This window comes from Mastigoproctus giganteus, chromosome 11, assembly GCF_048544385.1.
Source record: "Mastigoproctus giganteus isolate SK-2022 chromosome 11, ASM4854438v1, whole genome shotgun sequence".
Taxonomy (NCBI): Eukaryota; Metazoa; Arthropoda; class Arachnida; order Uropygi; family Thelyphonidae; genus Mastigoproctus; species Mastigoproctus giganteus.
In genome coordinates, this window is record NC_143585.1 from 158,196,501 (window position 1) to 158,215,881 (window position 19,381).

General features: G+C 38.7%; 1 protein-coding gene across 1 annotated transcript in view; it reads left to right on the plus strand.

Moving 5' to 3' along the window:
• Nucleotides 1–19,381, plus strand: part of LOC150078532 (tRNA-dihydrouridine(20a/20b) synthase [NAD(P)+]-like) — a 199,809-nt gene that overhangs the window by 69,931 nt on the left and 110,497 nt on the right. The gene's annotated exons all lie outside the window — the stretch shown is intronic.

Consider the following 19,381-nt stretch of genomic DNA (forward strand, 5'->3'; position numbering starts at 1 on the left):
TTGGCTGTACTATTACGATCTGCCGACCAAGGCTCAAAACAAAGTTTGGGTCTTTGATGATCACGACACACCCGTAATTGTCAGAAAATCCCGATCTGTAAAGAAGAAAATGATAGCTGTATTTTTCAAATCGAGTGGAATTGTGGAACGTGTCGTTTTGGACACGCAGAAGACAGTCACAGCTAAGTGGTATACTGAACAATGCCTGCCTAAAGTCATTGGATCTATGAAGAACCTGCGGCCAAAGTCAAGAATGGACACCTGGTACATCCATCACGATAATGCTCCAGCTCACCGCGCCAAAGCCTGCACCGAATATTTGACCACAACAGGACTGAAACTTCTCGAGCACCCTCCCTACAGTCCAGACCTTGCTCTCTGCGACTTTTCACTGTTCCCGCATGTGAAAATGAGGCTAAAAGGGAGGCTGTTTTCCAGTGATGAGGACCTTCTACGGGCTTGGGACAACGAGTGTGCTTTACTCCCTAGTGAAACTTAGCAGAACTGGTTTAAAGATTGGTTTCGGAGGATGGAGAGGTGTATTGAATGTAGAGGAAATTACTTTGAAAAAATTAAATAAACAAAGCTGTATTGCAAAACTTTTCTAGTACCCTTTGTACAAGCCTCTTTTGGCTCTTCCAGGTAAAGTGGGAGAGTCTGGCCAGCAACTGTACCACAGGTGTGCTCACTGTGGGACATGCTCTTGTAATGGTGAGAAGTATTGTCCTTTGTATCAATTCTAATTTACTCCTGTTTCTTACCATGTCTGAGCAGGTGAACTACACACCAGCTTCATAGGTGATAACAGGTGGGAATATTGCACGGTATATGATTGCCAGGGTCTTTCTTTTGAGCCCCCAGTCTGATCGACTGATCCTGACAATCATGCCTGCATAATTTCTCACTTTCTTCACCTAGGTCAAATGGGGATAAAAAGTTAATTTTGAATCAAAGGCCACTGCAAGATATTGATTTTAGTTCTGTTACCATTTTTATAGTAGTTGTGTTAATTTTGATTTGTGGACGTCTTCTTATGTCCAAATTGCCTTTTAGAAGTATTTGTTTGGTTTTTTCAGGAGATATTTGGAGCATGTGCATTTGTGCTTACTCCTGCAGCTGCAAGAGGGCGGCATTTGATCTTTGCTCTGCAACCACTTGCGTGTTACCTTTTATAAGGAAAATCATGTCATCTGCAAAGGCCAGGTTTTCCACAGTGCCCAGAACAATGTTCCAGAAGAAAGGGCCAAGGATTGAACCCTGCAGGCAGCCTTTATTCACAGGGCATATCAATTCCTCAAACCTCATGCACACTGAGACACTTCTGTCTGTAAGGTAGCTGTTTATTACCTTATATAGGTTTTGTGGGGCATTTGCTTGGCGGAGTTTCCTAAGGACAACTAGGCCACCAGAGTGAGTCAAATGCCCCAGCAAAGTCAATAGAGATTGCCAACATATATTTCTCCTCTGAGTTTTTAACTGTTGCCAGTAGGTGGTGCATGACATTCTCCATAGAGTTGCCCTGCTTAAAACCATACCGATTGTTGGAATGTAAACCTGCTTGTGCATAGTATTGAGCTAATCTACTATATATTAGTTTTTCATATATTTTCCCTAGTACAGGGAGTAGGGCTATTGGTTTATATGATTTGGGAACAGTAGGGGATTTCTCAGGGTTTTTGAGAATTAATCTTAACACAGCTTTTTTTTCCATATTTTTGGGAATATAACTTCTGTTATGGGCTCACATCTGGTGAGTATTGGCTTGGCACACCCAGGGTTCTGAGCTGGATATCATCATTCTTCTTTTTCTTGGTGATTCCCTTCTATTTCTCTCTCTCTCAGGGTAATTCAGAAAATATATTTTTTTGGCTGGTGCAGCATAAGCCTCAGGCTTCCTTGCACCATATCGCTAATAATAACTGTATTATTATTTGAAATAATAATACAGTTATTATATAGCTCTATTAATTTGTCTGATGCTATTTCCGCTAATTTTTTGATAATCTCAACCTCTAAGAGGTCAAAACCTGGGCATTTATTGTTTTTGGTTTTTAGATAGTGCTATTTCTAACTCTTGAGGTTCAATATTGGCATTGTCATATTCACTGTTTTCGTTTATAAGGTCTAACTGGGTGGGTGAATGATCCCTAGTTTCCCTGAATAATACTATCTAGGATGTTATTTACAGAGTCTGCCCAACACAGGGTTGGGGTTCCATCTGGTTTGACAGTAGCTTCTAAGACATCTTGTCTTGGCAGCTTGTTTCTCACTATTCTGTAGACAACTCCCCAAGGATTATTATCCAGTTGTTCTCACCAAGTGCCTCCAGCATTCTTTTTTCTTGTCCCCTCATGGTCTCTGCTCCGAGCATGTGGCATGTGCATGCTTGGAAGGTAGTTCTGGACAAATATTCTTCATCTCAATCTACATGCAGTGCTCACAGCATTCTCAACAAATTGAGCCATATCTAAACTTCCTTGAGACTGCTTTAATTAGGTTATCAGGCAAAAAGATAGTTACTATGACCAATGCAAATGCTTCTTCCTCCATGTGGAACAGCCCCATAACGAATAATAAAGGTGAATTACTGGAGGAATTCTAAATAACTAATGGATTGATTGTCTGCAACTCCCCTGGGCATCTGCCCACTTACTGATCCCTTTCTGGTCAGTCTTACATAGATGTCACTCTGTGGAATGCAACATTCGGGAGATGCATTGAAAACTGCCTGCTCACTCCTCTTGGTCGGTAAGCGACCACAATGTAATATCCTCTGACATAATATCTAATGAAAACACAGCAGCTTTGAGAGTCACTCATGACTTCCCCAGATACAAAACTCGACAAATCAATTGGAATCCTTTTGATAAACTACTTAAGGAAAAATTTAAGGATGAAAAACTGACAAATCTGACAGATCTTACTTTGGACCAACATCTAAAAGAATCGATGGCAATCATCACTGAAATATGCAATGAGACGATTAAGAAGAAACAGAGAAGACAAAATTCAGTTCCTGGGGTCCCAGAACCTTTCTACTCTAAGGAATCATACAAAGGGTGCAAGACGAGATGTTCAGAGAGATGGTAGACCTGAAGATGAGATAAACCGATTGAATGAAATATACAAAGATGCAAGAAGGGCATATTTCAACAATATTTACAAAGAAAAACGCTCTGCTTGGGAACGCTTAGTTAAACAAACTATGGACCAGGAGCCCTGGGGCTTGTACTGGGGCTGGTACAAAATTCATCCGGGCGAAATATTCTCCTCTGTACTTAGACCTGATAACTCTGACATGGGCCACAACTATGGAAACAATTTTGGATGAATTGATTATGCAGGATGAAACTGTACCAGAAAGTCCGGTACAAACAGGCATTCGTTTAGAACATCTTTCCTACATAGGCCAAAGCCATGAAGATGATTTTGACAGGGACGAGGTAGGTCTTGCTGTTGCGACTTTGTGTGATGGCAAATGCCCTGGACTGGACCTATTAGAAGTTACCATTGTTAAAAGAATCTGGAGCACCTGCCCCCAACTGATGATGAACTTCTTTAAAGCTTGCCTACAATATGGATCCTTTCCCTCTCCTTGGAAAAAGCAAATCTTAAATTACTCATTAAGAATCCCAACAAAACAGCACATCAGGCAAATTCATACCGCCCAATTGCTTTACTTCCGGTCTTCGGAAAAATACTAGAGAAGCTGATTGTAGCGAGATTCCAAAAGCACCATAAAGAAAGAAAACTAAACTACAGATATCAGTTTGGCTTCACTGCTGGGATGTCTACAGTGGATGCCATTAACCTAGTTATTAATAATGTTGCAGCCTCCAATGTGGACTTCAAAGGGGCCTTTGACACTCTTTGGTGGCAAAGTGTCCTGGAGAAGTTCCAAGAGGCCGGGGGGGGGGGTCTCCGTGCTTGTTTATCGTCTCATCACTGATTATTTTTCAGAATCGCTCACTTGTGGTCTCCAGTGGATCCTGCTCTGTTGTGAGACCTGTGACTCGTGGTTGCCCTTAGGGATCAGTTCTTGGACCAGTATGCTGGAACGTGATCCTTGATGGGTGGCTGGCTGGCTACCGAACATAATTTCACTACTAAGATCGCTTACGCAGACGATTTAATTATCATTGTTTCTGGAAACTCCAGACTACAACTTGAAATCCCTGCTAATGAAGTTCTATCAGACCTATATGAGTGGTGTAGTACACATAAATTAACTATTTCTGTTCTCAAAACAAAACAAATTCTTCTCAAAGGAAAATTTGACACAAATAGACCTCCAAGTATTAAGAACGATCAATAAAATTAGTTAACTTGTACAAATAACTAGGAATTATGTTAGATGACAAACTTCAATTCATTACCCATGCTAAATATGTACTAAGCAAAATCAAGACTTTGACAGGCAAAATAATCAAAATTACCAAAGGTTCTTGGGCCCTCCACTCTCAAGCTTTACTGCAAATGTCTATTGTCTGTTATGCTGCGGGTGCTTGGGGCCCCAGTTATGCAGAGTCATGGTGGAAAAAATCTTGACTCAAGCCCAGTGCTTCTTCCTGATTACAACTTCAAGAGCTTATCGCACGATTTCAACATCAGCACTACAGGTAATCAATGGCAAACTAAATACGAAGTACTGTACAATTACTTTCAGTATTGTAGAAGGAAGGAAGGGTATTGCAGCACACTTCAGCCAGTTTTCTGTTAACCTGGACATGCCAGTGAAAGAAGACAACAGTAGATTAAGAAACTAGTTCCTCCAGGAATGGCAAAAAGAATGGACTGATGCCAACACTGGAAGAATTACTACCCTTTTTATGCCTCAAATTGCTGAATTTGACAAAAAAACATTGGCCCTGGTTTAACCCAGGTCTTCACCTAACTTTCCTTCTATCAGGGCATGGCAGCACGCAAAGTCGCAACAGAGACCTACCTCTTCCCTGTCAAAATCATCTTCACGGCTTTGGCCTTTGTAAGATTACATGTTAGCTGCATCTCCTCTATGTAAATGTTGCTCAGAGAAGACAGTCTAACCTGTAATCTTAGAATGTCGATATTATGTAGACATTTGATTTGAACTTCAGACATTGACAGAAGTTTATGATGTAAATAACTTCAAGTTTTTAGAATGTAAGGAAAATTATCAGGCACTGGCTAACTTTGCAGACAAGGCTTTCTGCAGAAGGAAAGGACGTGTCGACTGAGAATAATTATGTAATAAGTGTACTACCACTGTATATATTGCCTTGGTATTAATCACACTGTTACAGGACCTCTGATGAGAAAATTTATTTGTATTTATTGCTGGATGGCAATATTAGCGTTTAGTATATATAAGTCGATGTGCCAGGTTCACTGTTGGGTCTAATACGGTGCATGAATTGTAAATCTGAAATTGTATAAATTGTAAATCTTAAATTCTATAAATGTAAGATATATGTCTGACCTCATTGTAACTGAACTGGTAGGTTCTAACTTTCTGTATAGTTGTATAAGTTGTGAAGGTTAATGTAGAAATTGGTGCCTTCAACAAATTGTAATAACTGAGTTCCAAGTGTTATGAATATACAGTATGGTCAAATGTGCAGCTATAATACATTGGTCTCAGGCAAGAGACATTGTTTGTAATCATTCCTGTGAAGTGGGTGGATCAAGGTGTTTTGCTAAACCACAAATTGTAAATAATGTACAGTTGCTCTTCACTGGTGGATAGGAGAAACCGTGGAGCCTGCAGAAAATAATAAGATACTTTGAATACTTTGTCCCTTATGAGGGCTGTATACTGATTCCTGAGAGATTCTATAAGAATCTCTCAGTGCATCCACCTCATTTTGTGGCCAAGATCTTCTGGCTCTGAAAATTTCTCCTTGCCTGGTGCACCCTTCTCCTGAATGCAGTCAGTTCAGGGCACCACCAGGGGACTGCCTGCTTCCTCGGTTTTTTTTTCGTGGGATAGACAGGTCTGCTGTTTTTGTTAAAATGTTTGTTAGTGTTTGTTCGTCTGGGCTACAGTTGCCTGATCTAGACCACTCATTTTCCAGTTTTTGTAGCTGAGCTGCTGTATGTTTAGCAAAAATCTGTCAGTTTGCCTTTTTGATATCCAACAAGGAGTGTTGGGTTGTTTTTAATTGCCTGTTTAGTTTGAAGGTGATGGCTCTATGATCTGATGTGGTCCAGACCGGCTGGACACACCATTCTGTAATTTTATAAGCTATTGAATTGGTGGCAAGAGTAACACAATGTCATTCTCCCTCATGGTATTGCTAAAAGTTGGGAGTTTATTTGGTTGGTTTAGCACTTGAAAGGGTGAGGTGGCTATATAGTCTGAAAGTATCTGGCCATTGTGTGCCTGCTCTGTCTTCCGTATGGCTATGCCATAAGGCTGTCCATCAGTTGACAGCACACTATGATATTTACAGTAGGTAGCAATTCTGTAACTGCTTATAGGTATTCAATAGCTGAATTTATATCTTCACCTGGTCTGGAATATAATGAAATAATGTAAAACTATCCTACAGCACTGGTGATATGGGCACACACTGCCACTGGAGAGCAGAGGTGACCTAACTTTGTGACTGTAAGGTCAGTGTTTTTAACTACTGTTGCTGTAGAAGGGACACCTGAGGTGTATTCTTTTATTTTAAAACCCCTTGGGTATCCTTGAACCTTACCCTTGAACCTTGAACCCAACCAACTACATAGTGTGTAGGGCTCCTCGAGTATTTTCTTCCAATTTGAGTTTGATCTGATCTATAACAGCTCTTGCTCTTTGAGCATTCAATTGGATGAGATTTAGAGCCCTAGTCACATTTATGTTGGTCCTAGATTGTGTAAGTTTTACCTTTTTTTTTTTTTTATAACAGGGGCATTTATCATCCCTGATACCATGTGCATAGTCAGTCAGCCATGCTGCTTTACAGGTAACACATTTTGGCTGCTGATTTTTATTTTGGCAGTTTTTGTAATCATGGCCAGTGACTGCGCAGTGACCACAGACAGGGGAATTCTGACTGCAGTCTCTGGCAGTATGACCATATTTATGACAGTTAAAGCACTTCTGTACTGGAAAATATTCCCTGAATTTATGGCTGGTGCAGCCAGCGTAGACTCTTTGTTGTCCTTGTAGGTTTTCCAAATTCTGAGTGACACTTCCACAATGATATTGAATTGCCCATTTTTTTTGTTTTTTGTTCCTCTTTTTAGAAGAAATTCTTTGGCAAACTTGTCCAGTTCCATTATATTAATGGTTTTTGTTGTAGAAATCCAACAAAATCTCTTTCCATAGTTGTCTCAGGGATGTCAAATATAATGATGTTGGTTCCTGCCCCTTGGCTTTTCTGTTTGCAGTTCCAATTTTACTACCTCTTGGTTTGTTTCAATCATTTTAACATCCTCTTTATTTGTTACTTCAATTAAAACTCCATTATCTTTTATTTTTCTCATGTTATTCACTTTTATTTCTTTCAAATGAGGTTTTAATTTTGTCATGACACTTGACAAAATTTATACCTGACTGCCTCACTGGATTTGTATTTAGAGTCAGGCTTAGCCTTTATAATGATTGTTGTTTCTTTTGTTTTTGATATTTCCATAGTGTTAGCATTAGCATTAGTAGAGGCATATGATGCAAGAAAGCAAGCTTATGCAGCATCAGTCAAAAAAAAAAAAAAAAAAAAAAAACCTTTCCACTTCACCCCTCCGTTTGTTCGAAATACCTGTCCAGCTGAGCCTTAAATTAATTTAGGCTATCAACTTCCACAACAAGGGATGGAAGTCTGTTCCACCAACCAACTACCCGCTGGCTAAAGGCAAATTTCCGCACATCTATCCTACATCTGTCTTTCCTCAATTTGAATTTATGCCCTCTCAGGTGATTATTCTGAGCAAGAGGAAGAATCCCATCAGCATTGAGCATGCTCAAACCATTCAAGGCTTTACACACCTCTATCAGATCACCTCGGCGGTGCCGCCTCCGTAGCCAGGTGGGAAGGAGCAGTAGTACGTAGCACACGCTTCTTGATTAGACCGGGGTTCGAGCCCGTCACCACCAAATACGGAGGATGAGGAAAGGTCAGGGAATGACCACCGCATTTCCCGGAGCAATATGGCCTTAGTTGCTAATGCTCCTAAAAACCAAAAACAACAACAACCTCGGCGGTGCCTAGTCTCCAGACACTGTAATTTGCAAAACTTAAGCCTTTCTTCGTAATAGCAACCCTTTGTTCCATTCACTAATCTTGTTGCCTTTCGCTGTACTCGTTCCAGCAGCTCTATATCCTTCTTGAAATGAGGCCTCCAGATCTGTATACAGTACTCATGGTGCGGCCTGACCATTGCCTTATACAAGGGAATAATCACCTCCCTATCCCTGCTAGAAAAATTCCTGTATATCATTGACAAGACACCATGAGCTACTCTTGCAGCCCATCTGCACTGCTCAGAGAACTTCATATCTGCCTGCACAACCACCCCCAGGTCCCTTTCATTCTCTACCACTGTCAGTAGTACCACAGAGTTGATATGTTGTTCTGGGGTTGCTGTTTCCCATATGTAATACTTTACATTTGCCACCTCTCAGCCCATCTGCTCAACCTTTCCAGATCCTGTTGCAGCAGCATAGCATCAGTAGGGTCCTTAACAACCCTGCCAACCTTTGTATCGTCTGCAAACTTGGACATTAAGCTTGATATGCCATCATCAATATTATTTATAAATACAGAAAACAACAATGGACCCAACACTGAACCCTGAAGGACTCCCCTAATAACATTAGTCCACAATGAGCAGTGTCCATTAATTACCACTCTCTGTCTTTTACCACTCAACCATCCCTTTATCCATAGCAACAATTTGCCACCAATGCCACACTGCTCCAATTTGTGCAGCAGTCTTCCATGTGCAACAGTATCAAAAGCCTTTCTAAGATCCAAATATATAATATCAAAGTTATTCCCTGCATCCAATTCTTTTGTGACTACATCATAGTATCCAATCAAATTGGTCAGGCAAGACCTTCCCTTAACAAAACCATGCTGTGTCTGGGCTGTAACTGAATTCTTGTCAAGATGATTCTGCAGTGCTTCCATTAATTTTCCTGGAACAGAAGCTAAACTTGCAGGTCTATAATTACTTGTGTGAGCCTTTGATCCTCCTTTGTGAATTGGGGTTACATTTGCACATCTCCAGTCTGTGGGTACCTCCTCTGAGTCCAAGGAAGCTCTCATAATTATGGCTAACGGATTGGTTACTTCCTTTGCTGCCTCCTTTAATATAACTGGATAGATCTCATCCACCCCAGGTGACTTTCTTGTATTTATCTTCAACAATTTCTCCTCCACTTTACTCTCAATTATTACAAGATCATCTAGCTCACTGCCAGTGTTTACTTCATCTACGGCATTCCCCTTCCTGAATAACTCCTCATGTGTGAATGTAGATGGAAAATATTGATTTAGTTTGTTAGCTACCTGAGCAGGTTCATGAATAGTTGAACCACCGATATCAAGTGGACTAATCTGATTCATCCCCTTCCTTCTGGAGTTTACATAAATAAAGAACTCTTTGCTGTTTTTCTTTGCATTCCTTGCCAAAGATTTCTCGTAATCTGCCTTCGCCTACCTAACCCTCTTTGTCACTTGGTTACAGATCAACTTATATCTATCATAGGCTTCTGTGTCACATGTTAATTTATATGTATTCCGTGCATTGTTCTTCTCTGCCATACGTCTCATTAGTTCATCTGACCTCCATTTAGGCCTGAACCTTGAACAATATTTCTTAGTGGGTAAGTAAATCCTAGTAGCTTCCAAGATAAGTTCTTTGAATGCTTCCCATTTTGAGTTTGCTGTTGGTAACATCATCAGTTAGTCCCACTGTATAGAATTTAAATACTGTCTCAGAACATCGTAGTCACCTTTACGAAAGCAATAACCCTTCCCTTTACCCCTGATGGTAGTTACCTCTTTGAGTAAATCCCACTTCGGCACACTGTGATCACTGCCACATAGTGATTCCTGTATCTGCAGATTCTTAATGCATGAAGGATCACTACTGATAATCAGATCAAGGGTATTACTCCCTCTAGTTGCCTCCCAAACATGCTGATGTAGAAACAATGAACCAATAAATCCACAAAAGCCTTGCTAGTGTGTGAGTGACCAATCCACAAATTCCAGTCAATATCTGGAAAATTAAAATCCCCCATTAGAAGACTCTCTAATTTACTGGCCCACTCTATTTCCCTGTACAGTTTGTTATTATACTCATCAGAGTCGTTAGGCCTATAGTACACTCCTACTCTCAATTTTGATCTCCCAATGCTTATGTCACACCAAACTGACTCGACACTGCACTGTCCAGCGATGTCGACTGGCTTCACTTCCTTGGATTTTATGTATTTCTTAACTAATAGCATAACCCCTCCTCCCTTCCTATCCTGTCTATCCTTTCTGTAGACATACTCCCCAAATTCTAGTTCTGCATTACTTATATCTGTGTGACACCACGTTTCTGATATCCCAACAATATCTGCCTTTGATGCTTTGAACAATAACTCTAATTCATCAAATTTATTTACCAAACTCCTAGCATTGGTATACACGCAAGTATACATGCACCTGTTCTTTTTCTTAGCTACCCTAACACAACCCATGTGTTTATTTGTACCCCAATGACTCCCAGCAGTCTCTGAAATATCCTGCATCTTATTTTCCAAGCTGCTGCTCATTCCAATAGAAGCAGTGCAAGAATCACTTTCACCTCTGCCAGTGGCTACTGTTAATCTATTAGTCCTTGTATCCCCCCAATCTAGCAGTTTTCCGACCCACCTAACACTGCCTCGATAGCATCAGCAAACATTCTTGCACCCTTTCTATTTAAGTGTATCCATCCCTGTAGAAGCAGTCTCTCCTGTTAACAAGTACAGACCAGGCTGAAAAAAATTATACCCCTTGAGCCTTGCACAATTTTTCCAGGGCCGAATTGATCGACAGGGCTGTCATCATATACTCCCTCCTATCGTGTCTGGGCAGAATTGCAGACACTTTCAAATTCAACCATAATTCATGGCTTTTTTTTCAACAGTGACCTGTGCTTGTTAAGTAATTCCACCAGTCTCCTACTCATTAGTGCCAACGTGTACAACTATATCACCTTTTGTGCTCTTAAAAGATGATATCCATTCTACAATGTCATCAACCTTTGCCCCTGGCAGACATATCCTGGTCCTGTTCCACCTATCCTTTTTACAAAGTATTTTTCCCGTTTCCCTGACAATACAGTCACCAACAACCACTAGTTCCTTTGGGACCAGCGCATTCTGCCTTGGGGGCTGCCGCTGTGTTGCGTGATGCCCAAGTGCAAGCTCTGGCGTTGGTGTGGGCAGCTGAGAGCTTGATGGGCCCTCACTTTTAATCCTTTGAGGGCATCCACCCTGTCCTTCAAGCTCTCATACAGGCCCATAACAACGCTTAGTTGTCGCCTGATTTCCTTACACTCCTTGCATCGTGCACATACAAAGACATCCCCCATGGCAGTATCATGTCCCGTACCTGACTGCTCACAAACATCAAGCAAATAGCGCATTTTAAAAGGCTGTGATTCAGAGGGCAACTCTCCCCCCCTCAGTTCTCCCCTGAGCCACAGCACTTCCCTTAGCTTGAGCCTTTTGCTGTGCTGCTCTGGTCTGAGTCATAATTTTGATTTAATTTCAATAAAATTTTAATTTCAGTACAAAATTAAAACCCTAAACTTGTATCCCAACACAGTTATAACACTATATTTATGTTTCAGTATCGAGTGTTATCTACGAAATCCCTTTATATAACTTCCGTATCAAGTTAAGTATTAATTATTTATTTTTGCTAATTATTTATGTTGTGTAATCTAAGTCGTTATATGTATATAGTTAAAAGTACAATTTAATTGTCAATGAAGTTCAACAAGATTAATAGATTTACTGATTAATTGACAATATTATATTATGTACTATACTATACTATACTAAGCTTATGCTATCTAGTTTGAGATATTTTGTATTGCGTAACAATGGCGGCAACTTACGAACAGTAAATCTACGGACACTTAAGTATCGATTAACTTCCAAATCTCGCTGTCTCAATTCAGAATAAACTAAGGCTCCTGACTAGCTACTTACAGAAAATAATTTGATATAACAATTGGTTAATAAATCGGCTAAATATGGTTAAAAAAAAACCTCTCATTCAACGGAGCTGCAACTTGTAACACGTGGATTTGATACCCTTACCGATACTAAGTAATACCTAAGTAAAATCTCTATCTAAATTAAACTTTAAACTAAGTATCGTAACTAGGAATATAAAGCTACTCTAGAAAATAAGTTAATATGCCAATTTAAGCTAATAAAACAGAAAATAAATCAGAAAAAACTTCTCTGTTCCAGGAGCGGCAATAAGCTACGTCCGCACAGGCTACTCTCGTTTTGGCTATTCATGTTGTTGTGTTCACTGGGCCATTCTTGTCTAATCAGTCTATTAGATTCCTATGACGCAGTGACCAAGGAATTTGATGCAAGAAATAATTTGGACATCATACATTGGATTTCAGGATACTGTTGCAGACAAAAGACAGGATGGTTATCAATGGGCTCTGCTTTTTGTGGACTAATGATATTAGTGGAATTCCCCAAGGTTCAGTGCTGGTCCCATTGTTGTTTTCAATATTTATTAATGATATTGATGAAGGTAATCAGATTGTCTAAGTTTCCAGATGATACAGAGGTTGGCAGGGTGGTTAATGACAGTCATCAGGGTGAACTACTGCAACAAGATCTAGGAAAACTAGGTCGATGGGCTGAGAAATCTCAGTTGAAGTTTAACATTGATGAATGCAAGTTACTGCATATAGGTAGCAGTAACCCCATAATAGTAACTTTTCAACTCTGTGGTAGTACACTTAGGGTGATGGAGAATGACAAATATCTGGTAGGTAATTGCGCAGTCAGACATGAAATTCCCTGAGCAGTGTAGACACACTGCCTGGACAGCTCATTGGGTTTTGTAGATATACAGAAACTTTGCTATTAGGGATAAGGAGGTGATTATCCATTTGTATAAGGCAATAATTAGGCTGCATTTTGAGTACTATATACAGATCTGGAAGCCTCAATTTAGGAATGATGTAGATCTGCTGGAACAGATGCAGATAAGGGCAATCAGATTGGTGAAGGGAACAAATGGGTGCTCTCACCTAGAAAGGCTTCATTTCTGCAAACGACAGTGTCTCAAGACTTAGGCACCTGTGGGGAGATCTGATTGAGGTGTTTAAAACCTTGAATGGATTGTGTAAGCTAAATGTTAATGGAACTCTTCTTGAATTTATGCCCACTCATGTGTGGTAGTCACATGAGGTAGTAAACTTAGTTGGTTAATTGGAACAGGCTTCCATCTGTTGTTGTGGAAGTGGATGGGTTGAATAAATTCAAGGAAGAACTAGACAGATTTGTGGAGGTTCTGGATGGGTTAACTGTACAGATTTTTTTTTTTTTTTTGCTGATGCTATATAAGCTTCCTTTTTTGCATCATTTGCCATTGCTGCTGCTGCTACTACTACTACACTGCCAACACTCCATATCTTTTTTCATGTACAACCCTTCCAAGTACATAGTTGAAGTGAGTGACCCTCTAGGCACCTCAGATCATAACTAGTGATATAGTGTTTTCTCTGTTGGGTCTTTCTCATGGCCATTCTTAGCTTTGTGTTGTTTGGCATTACAAGAATGCAGAATGGGATATTCGTCAATGTTTCTGTTCTTCTTTTCCTTTGTTGGATTACTGTTTTAAATCTTCTGAAATTAGTCTGCTCAGGTCGTGTCAATGAATTATTCTTGTCTGTTTGAAATCCCTTATTCCACGTTCCAGTTAAATTCTTCTACTTTTATCCTTGGTTTTTCCCATAAATGTGCTAAGGCTGTTCAAGATAAGAATTTTGTATATTGCAGTTGGTTTGCATCCGAACATCCAGGTTTCATTTTCTTCCTACACCAAAGCTTGCAACGGTTGTAAAGCAGTTATTAATCAGTTCAAATTAGATTTTGAACAGGCTAAGAGTAAAAAACTTGCTTCTTGTCCAAACAGTTGTTGAGCATTCTTATCTCTTGCCAAAAGTATTGACTACAATTTTCCCTATCATGGTTAAGTCTAGCTTTGTTAAAACCTGATGGTTCTATTGCCATATCAGCCAAAGCTGACCTGCTAGCATCTTGCTTTTCTTCTAACTCTTGTATTGATGATCTTGTAAATCTCCTACCATTCCCCGTACATTCCAGCTAATGCCTCTTGTGGTCGTAGCACACGCTTGATCAGAACGGGGTTCGAGCCAGTAACCACCAAACGCGGAGGATGCGGAAAGGTCAGGAAATGACCACCGCATATCCCCGGAGCAATATGGCCTTAGTTACTAATGCTCCTAAAAACCAAACAACAGCCTCTTGTGGTCTTCTGTCAAAAGTATGTTAGAAAAATTTTGAACAATCTTGATGCCAAAGGAGCTTCTCTTGTTCTGTGTTGCCTTTTACACTGTCATCTTTCAGTAGGATTTTTCCTTCTGTTCATATCTAGCCAGGTCCTAAAAAGGGTGTCAAATATCTCCTATTCAATTATCATCCCATTGCACTTACTTCTGCACTTTCTTAAATAATGGAGAAATCCATAAAGTGCCAATCTTGAAACCTATGTGATCAGTGATTTTCAATATGATTTTTCATTAGTGAATTCCACTGGTGATATACAGTGGATTCCGGTTATTTGGGCCACCAGTTAATCGGGGCAGCCGTTTATTTGGGGCAAATCTTAAAAAACAGAGCCCAATCAAGAAAATAGCCAGGGTTTACTTCGCTTAATTGGGGCAAAATGCTGTTTAATCGGGGCAGGAGACCTCAGCACTGAAGATTACCCTACGATTGTCTCTGACCGTACCATGTAGTTCGTTCAGATTTCTGGAGGTCACAACCATAAAACAATAAAAACAATTAGCAGTCACCTGTTTAATGGGCTTTTGTGTTAGTGAAATCTATCATAAACTCATAGTAAACTCGATCTTATTGAATTTGCGATAATACCGACAGCTGGAATTCTGTGGGTTATTATGGTAAAATGCGTTTACACTTCTATGGAATCTTCAATCATAAAAAAAAATAAATTTTCAGAATCTTCTCTTCATTCTTATTTTTAAAGCTTCGTAATTTGTTACTCTGTTCTCACTTGCGCGTATCGTGTTACTTGCAATTTGTGTGTGCCGTGTTTTTTGTTATTGATTGCTTATCTTTTCACTGTTTTAAATTTTAACTCCCACCCACAAATGACAGTGAACAGAAATGTCAACTAGTTTAGTTAGTATGTACATATTACAGTACGTATTAATTCTTCCGATTATCACGTATATTCTTCAGAATTTCACGTATCATTTAATTTTTTAATTGGTAAGGTAATAAAGGGTAAATTTGTACTTAATATATCTTTACTTTTATAGCCTGTGGATAATATTCCTCCTATTTTCACTAATTATAATTAGAATCGCTGTTTAATTGGATCAAAATTCAATTCACAAACGTGAGCACAATGACCGCCGCTTATTACACATCATATAGTGAATGGTACTTTATAATGGTGACTCCATCGTAACGTGATTTGATTGTACAGTGAACCAATTGTAAAGGTGTGTGTGTGGGGGGGGGCATTGTATTTTTAACTATTTACGTGAAACTTCGGATAATTGGGGCAGCCGCTTAATTGGGCCAAAATGCACTAGTCCCGATGTGTCTCAAATAACTGGAATCGACTGCACTAGCTTATGTTACCCATCTGAGGACAAATTCAGTGGAAAAGTTCAGTGAAGCTGAAGTAGTTGCACTTGATATTTTAAAGATTTTATTGTGTTTGGCATAAAGGTCTTCTAAATAAGCTTCCAAAAATACAATCAGCAATCCTTATGGATTGCTGATTGTATTTTCTAATTGGCTATCAAATTTTTCTCTGTGACCACTCACTGCAAGTGATGATAGATGGCTCTGTCTTCTAACTTCTCCAACAATGCTGGTGTTCCCCAAGGTTCAGTCCTTTCTCCCACTCTCTTCCTCTTGTATGTTATTGACCTTCTTCCATAGACAAGAAATCCTATCCATAGTTTACAGATGATACAAACAGCTTCAACTTCTTGAATATCCATTGCCAATTCCTTAATTGCTGATCTCAAGATAATCCTCTAGTGGGGACAAGTTACTTATTAATTTCAATCCTTCTAAAACAGAGTCCTGTCTTATCTTTTATCTTGCAAAAAGGATTCTTCTGCTCCTGTGTTTATTTTTGATGGCACTCAAATTTCTAGACAAGTTGATATCTCTATTAGGGATTACCCTGACTTCTAATCTCTCTTGCCATAAACATGTCACAAATATTGCTTCCTCTGCATCTAAAAAAACTGTTTTCTCTTTTGCTCTTGGCTGTAATTTTCTTTCAAACAGCTACTCAATCTGTACAAAATCTCAAACCTGACCTCCATGGAATATTGTGTCCACATCTGTTAAGTGTGTATGTGGTCCCATTTGGGTTACTGTTTGGCCTGTACATTGCAACCCCAATATATGTGTATTGGAGGGTACATTTTTAACATCTACTTTATAAGCTAACTATATTACAGCCAAAAACAAAATTCACTGAGCCTTTTCCAGTTTTTTAATGTAAATACTCAGTGACAAAAAGATGGTCTATTAAGAAAATGTTTTTAAGTATCATTTTGTACTTGTTTTTTCCCTTATTTCATTTTATTATTAAATGTTTAAATGGTTCAATGTTTTAAATGATGACTGCACCATTACTATAATCTTTTTAAATAATTCTGTGCTTTAAGAATATGTATATTAAACGGCAATATTTCATATACTAATAAAATTTCAAAATTGTTGATTTCCTATAATGATCCCATGCTTCCAAATGTGACATGTTTCCTGGAATCCAATTTACAATATAACATATAAATAAGAAACCATTCGGCTGTATAATTATATTTAACCCACGTATGCAACGTCATCAGAATGATCTGGATTCATGTTAGGGTCCTGAAAGTTTTACTTTTCATGAGCATCATAAAGAAGTACAGGAAGTTCATTACCCTTTCTACTCTTTTACAAAGGGTGATATCACCTGGTGAAACTATAATATCACCAGCTCTGCCAATGTGTGGGGGGGCACAATTGTTAAAGAGCAAGGAGGGAGCCATTTGATTCCAGAAAGTAATCAAATGGAATCAAATGGCTCCCTCCTTTGATTCCAGAAAGTAATCAAGTTTAAATAGAATAAAATATACCAAAATTAAGTACTACAGTTCTTTTCAGAAAGATAATTGTCAACTTCTTTTAACAAACTGCATGGTATAAACATTTGTAGGTTAATGCCAGAGTTGAATGATGGTTGTGCCTTCTGAAATCCCTTTCAAATCTCAGGAACTGGGTAAAATTTAATAATAATTTATCATCGCTTTTACCATCAATGCCATTAAGGATAAAAGGCTTTTTTCAGGTATCCCTTGTGTTCCACTATTAAGGTATTCCTGGAAGTCATCTCAAGCAAAAATCAGCATCTCTGAAATTATTTTCCATAGAAAAGAATGTAATGAATATGACTGGGTTACATTCTTGATTACATTGTGATTCCCCCCCCCCCCCAAAAGTTTTATCCCTGATGTTGTACATCTTTGTGCTTTAAATGGCACAAGTGAATTGTACAGTACTGTAGTATAATTACGGAGAACAATAATTGTGGTCATCCTTGAAAAGAATGTTACATGCAGTTGGCAAAAAAAATTTATAACTGATTATATCTCAATTGATAAATATAGTAGCTGTTTCTCCTCTCAGTTACATGTTCAGTTTTGCTGTTGGCCCATAGGCAGTTAATGTGTCATTGCTGCATTTTTTATTGCATCTGTAATAATAATAAGTGATAATAAGTGATAAGTGGAATCCAAACATCTACAATAATTAATATTGGATAATTACTTTATTTTTTAAAATTTAATTGAGAAAATATACTGCAGAAAATATACAACAGCTCAGTGGTTTTCACTTTGGAAACCATTGCAGCAGTTCATTTCCCTCTCTGAAATATAGAGTTTGCTTCTGCCATTATCCATTGTGAAATTTGTGTTTTGCCATAAACAGCATTTTTTTTTATCCCTCTTGGGGAACATGACTACCATTTGCACTATATCTGAAACCACAGTATATTGAGGATTCACTATTTATGAATGATGGTAATTGATGAATGACATGAATGAAGGCGGACAGGATAGCCAATAACATTAATCAGTGTGCACTACTGTAGCAAGAGCTGGAGATATTAGTGTATGTGGGCTGAGAAGTGGCAATTTTACTGCTGTCAAATTCTGTGTGCCACATTTGGGCATCAATAATTCCAGAATAACATTCCTTGAGTGCTACCAAATCCAAGGTAGTTGAAATGCAAATCCAAGTGGTAACTGTATTTTGTTATTTAAGTGTTGGCTCATACCATGATTACTGGCTAACACAATAAATATCTTAAGATTCACGTTTTAACTAGTAACTAACTTGATTTCAAAATAAGCAGCTTTGCATTGCCATGAGAGTGCGTGGAGTACTTCACATGCTGCCCTTGAATTTCACTGTTTTTGGAGATGACTTGGATTCCCTTGAACCTCTGTGTGGAAAGTGTGCTGGTGAATTTCCCCCTTGGTAAAAAAAGTGCTGTGTAAAGTCCAACAGGAAGTTCTTTGAGCAGTGCAGATAGACTGCAAGAATAGTTAATGGAGTTATGTATGAACTATGCTAGCAAAGACATTGCTTTACAATAGTGATTATGCCATTGATATGAAGAAATACATCCGCACGAGAGGGAAAAAAATATACAGTTGATTCCGGTTACTTGCGACACATTGGGACTAGTGCATTTTGACCCGATTAAGCGGCTGCCCCAATTATCCGAAGTTTCACGAAAAAAAATTTTAAAATATATTTAATTCAATTAAACAGCGATTCTAATTAGCGAAAATAGGAAGAATATTATCCACAGGCTATAAAAGTAAAGTATATTAAGCACAAACTTACCCTTTATTACCTTACAAATTAAAAAAATTATATGATACATGAAAATCGGAAGAATATACGTGATAATCGGAATAATTAATATGTACTGTACTATGTACATACTAACTAGTTGACATTTCTGTTCACTGACATTTGTGGGTGGGGGTTAAAATTTAAAACAGTAAAATGATAAGCAATCAATAACAAAGAACACAGCACACACAGATTACAAGTAACACAATTTGCACAAGTGAGAACGGAGTAACAAGTTAT